At 43.9% G+C, this 4,961-nt stretch overlaps 1 pseudogene; it reads left to right on the top strand.

The window, feature by feature from the left end:
• Positions 1–1,878: 1,878 nt before the first annotated feature.
• LOC112641951 (heterogeneous nuclear ribonucleoprotein A1-like) lies at positions 1,879–3,392 on the top strand (annotated as a pseudogene).
• The last annotated feature ends 1,569 nt before the right edge of the window (positions 3,393–4,961 follow it).

Here is a 4,961-nt window from a genome sequence, read left to right as displayed (position 1 = left end):
TGCTTCCAATCAGTGATTGTATTTTATGACCCTGGGGTCTCTGAAATTTCTCCACTTCTCCCCAACCCACTGCCACTGCCCTAGTTCAGACTGTCATCTTCTCTAGTCTGGGAAACTGCAACCTTTTATTCCTCTCACTCATCTCCTGCCTCTGGTCTTGGTCTTTACAATCAGTTCTTGAAAACGAATCACCTCACTCTCCTTTCTTATAACTATTCTCTCTGCAGAATAACATCTGAAGTCCTTGGCATCACAGAGAAGATGGTATTGCATCATGCATGTTCTCTGAGCTGCCAGCTGACTGAAGTGCCGTAGAGTAAAAGCACTACTCTTGAGTCCGAGTTGCCATTCTTTCTAGTCCTTGAACCTGGTCTCACTCCTGTGATCTGGCTAAATTAAACTGCCTAGAGGGGAAGAATGCCAGGCAAATATGACAGCACAATGCAGTCAGTGCCATTATAAAAGCTGACCACCCTGAGTGTTCTGTAGGAAGCAAAGGAATGGATGCTTGAGGGGTGCCTGAGTGGCTTGATCAGTAAGCATCTGAGTCTTGATCTCAGGGTCATAAGTTCAAGTCCCATGTTGTGTTTTATGCTAGGCATAGAGACTACTTAAAAAAACAAGAAGAAATAGATGTTTGACTATGCATCAAGTGGTGGGGGAGGTTGAAGGAAATGATGCTTATGCTGAATCTTAAGAAACGAGTTGGAATTTTGCAGGTGGTCAATGTGTGGGAGGGCCTTCTAGGCTGGACATGTGGTGTGACAGAGGTGCAGAGGTGTCAGGTGGTAGTTTGATATGTCCTGTGTATGAACCTGGGCATATCCTGGCAGAGGCATCACTGGAGGGTTTTAGAATCAGATTTGTGTGTTGAAAGAAGATAGGCAACAGTGTGTGGGATGGATTTGGGCGTACTGGAGGCAGGAACACATTGAGACGACTTCAGTCGTCTAGGCAAGAGATCACGAGGGGGCAGGAATAACATCACTAGCTCACATTGATTCAAAGCTTGCCATGTTCCAGGCACATAGTAGGCTTCCATTTTATCCTAACAACCTTCCTATGAAGTGGGGAAAGAGGCAGTTTGCCCAAGGTAACATAGTAGTAAAGCTGAGCTGGAAACCCAGGTAGTGGCCCCAGAGCTCACGTTCTACAACACAGGGGATGGAATCTTAGGATATTAAATAATTAAGGGATGAGTCCCATTTTCTTTCCAGAACAGTCCAACTCAGAGTGCTTGATCTGGCTTGTGTGAGTGTCACCAGAGGCCAATCCATCTTCCCCTGGGCATTGGAGACCATGAGTCAGGCCATCTGGGTTGACAGCTGGGCTGGTTTTGTGTTTCTTCAGAGTTTTGCTTGCTTTGCTTCTGCTTCATTACCCAATGCCACAGGCTTTGAATTATGAGAGTTTCTGTGTCAGGCTGGTGCCAGCAAGATGCATGACAAATGCACTCTCGAAGTTGGAAGGAATGCTCCCTGTGGACAAAGTGTAGGGTGCATATGGCTTCTGGTCCAAAAATGACAGCATTTGAGATTTACTGCCAGTCTCTGGAAGGCAAAGCAAATGTGAAGAACTAAAATGGAAGGAAATGAATTCTCAGCACCACAGCTCACCAATGGGGTAGGTTTTTAAGATCAAAATGACAAAAATTGTTGAAGTTTGTGTTTCCCAGATCACTTCTACCTAATAGGCTCTACCTAATAGAGATATGAGTTACTTTCTGGCTTTAAAATCAAGCACACTCACCACCTGTTAGTGATGACTGTATCATCATGTGTCTTTTGCCAAAATAGGCCTGTTTCTGCTCCTTTGGCAGTTGCCTGAAGCAGAAGCAAAGCAAGCGCTTTCTGCCCCTGGACGCCGCCGAACAAGCATCGGTAAAGTCTCCCCTCCCACCGCCGTCATGTCTAAGTCAGAGCCTCCCAAAGAGCCCGAGCAGCTGCGGAAGCTCTTCATCGGAGGTTTGAGCTTCGAAACAACCGATGAGAGTCTGAGGAGCCATTTTGTGCAATGGGGGACACTTCTGGACTGTGTGGTAATGAGAGACCCCAACACCGAGCGCCCCAGAGGCTTTGGGCTTGTCACATAGGCCACCGTGGAGGAGGTGGACACGGCCATGAACTCAAGGCCGCACAAGGTGGACGGGAGAGTCGTGGAACCAAAGAGGGCTGTCTCCCGAGAAGATTCTCAAAGACCCGGTGCCCACTTAACTGTGAAAAAGATTTTTGTCGGTGGCATTAAAGAAGACACTGAAGAACATCATCTAAGAGATTATTTTGAACAGTATGGGAAAACTGAAGTGATTGAGATCATGACTGACCAGGCAGTGGCAAAAAGAGAGGTTTTGCTTTTGTGACCTTTGACGACCACGACTGTAGACAGGATTGTCATTCAAAAATCCCATACTGTGAATGGCCACAACTGTGAAGTAAGGAAAGCCCTATCGAAGCAAGAGATGGCTAGTGCTTCGTCCAGCCAAAGAGGCCAAAGTGGTTCTGGAAACTTTGGTGGTGGTCGTGGAGGTGGTTTTGGTGGGAATGACAACTTTGGTTGTGGAGGGAACTTCAGTGGTAGAGGTGGCTTCGGTGGCAGTCGAGGTGGTGGTGGATACGGTGGCAGTGAGGATGGCTATAACAGATTTGGTAATGACGGAAGCAACTTGGTTTTTTTTTTTTTTTTTTTTTATTTATGATAGGCACACAGTGAGAGAGACAGGCAGAGACACAGGCAGAGGAAGAAGCAGGCTCCGTGCACCGGGAGCCTGACGTGGGATTCGATCCTGGGTCTCCAGGATCATGCCCTGGGCCAAAGGCAGGCGCTAAACCACTGCGCCACCCAGGGATCCCTGACGGAAGCAACTTTGGAGGTGGTGGAAGCTATAACGATTTTGGCAATTACAACAATCAATCCTCAAATTTTGGACCCGTGAAATAAGGAAATTTTGGAGGCAGAAGCTCTGGCCCCTATGGTGGTGGAGGCCAATACTTTGCCAAACCACGAAACCAAGGTGGCTATGGTGGTTCCAGCAGCAGCAGCAACAGCACCAGCAGCAGTGATGGCAGTGGCAGAAGGTTTTAATTACTGCCAGGAAACAAAGCTTAGCAGGAGAGGAGAGCCAGAGAAGTGACAGGGAAGCTACAGGTTACAACAGATTTGTGAACTCAGCCAAGCACAGTGGTGGCAGGGCCTAGCTGCTACAAAGAAGACATATTTTAGACAATACTCATGTGTATGGGCAAAAAACTTGAGGACTGTATTTGTGACTAATTGTATAACAGGTTATTTTAGTTTCTGTTCTGTAGAAAGTGTAAAGCATTCCAACAAAGGGTTTTAATGTAGATTTTTTTTTTTGCACCCATGCTGTTGATTGCTAAATGTAATAGTCTGATCATGACTGAATAAATGTGTCTTAAAAAAAAAAAAAAAGAAGAAGAAAAGCAAGCAGGAATTCTCCTTGAGAATCTCTGTAAGTATGTGAAAAAACTCCACCAGCTCTGGTGTCCACATGACCCGACTGGCTTGCAGGCCTTCTTAATGTGACAACATTTTCCAGGGGCCTTGAGCCAACAAGACTCTCTGTGTCTTGCAGCCTGAGTCTTCTGCCCCAGCCCACATTAAATAAGCAAAAATCTTTAAAAATTTAAACAAAAATTAAATTTTTAAAATTTCAAAAAGTTTCATCGGCAGCATTTTCATTGTGTTCAAATCTGTAAATCTCAAAGAATCACTTCTTCGCTTCTAGCAGGACTCTGACCAGAGCCACCTTATCTGAGAGGTCTTCCTGGCCACTGAGTAGAAATACCAACGTTCCTTTGCCCTGCTCGCATCATGACTCCCTAAGCCGGTTGCCCTGTTTATTTTTCTCCATAACACTTATTAACACTTGATAAGTTCATTGTTTTCCATCTATTTCTCCTTACTTACAAAGCTTCATGAGGGCAGGAACTTTAAGTTGTTCACCGATCTATCCTCAGTATCTAGAATGGTTCTTGGCACATAGTAGATGCTCAAAAAATATTATGGAATGACTGAATGAATACGTCGCAGCTGACTTCTAATTACATTAGTCTATCACATATTCTGAGCCCATGCTGACCTTTAAGCTGTGTACATACTCAAAAGCTTTCCATTTAATTAATTCCTTTTCTAATATCTTCCTGGCTGCTACATGTTTGCACTCCTGACATGTGGCAGAATTTTCTTTGATTTTGAGAATCCTTGCTATTGTCAAAGACTTCAGCCATTAGAATGTACAACACGATCCTTTCCTTTTCATTTGTGAACTCCTTTAAAAAAAAATCTCTACCATTGTTTCCATCGAAGGATGCTCCTTTCCTTAATAATCTTAGCAAAGCCTTCAAACTCCCAAGGCAAAGGAAACAAAAGCAAAAATAAACTATTGGGACTTCATTGAAATAAAAAGCTTCTACACAGTAAAGGAAATAATCAACAAAACTAAGAGGCAGCCTACAGAATAGGAGAAGGTATTTGCAATGACATATCTGATAAAGGGTTGGAATCCAAAATATATAAAGAGCTTATAAAACTCAACATCCCCAAAACAAATAATATAATTAAGAAGTGGGCAGAAGACATTAATAGACATTTCTCCAAAGTAAACATCCAGATGGCCAACAGCCACATGAAAAAATGTTCATCACTTACCATCAGGGAAATGCAAATAAAAACTACAATGAGATATCACCTCACACTGTCAGAATGGGTAAAATCAACAATACAAAAAGCAAGAGGTGTTGGCGAGGATGTGGAGAAAAATGAACCCTTGTGCACTGTTGGTGGGAGTGCAATTTGATGTAGCCACTGCAGAAAACAGAATGGGGTTTCCTCAAAAAGTTAAAAATAGAGCTACCTTCTGATTCAGCAGTGGAGCTACTGGGTGTTTACCCAAAAAATATAAGAGCACTAATTCAAAGGGATACATGCGCCCCTGTGTTTGT

Source organism: Canis lupus, chromosome 21 (genome assembly GCF_003254725.2).
Source record: "Canis lupus dingo isolate Sandy chromosome 21, ASM325472v2, whole genome shotgun sequence".
NCBI lineage: Eukaryota > Metazoa > Chordata > Mammalia > Carnivora > Canidae > Canis > Canis lupus.
Note: the sequence above shows the minus strand (reverse complement) of the source record. Positions and strands in the feature narration are given on the sequence as shown.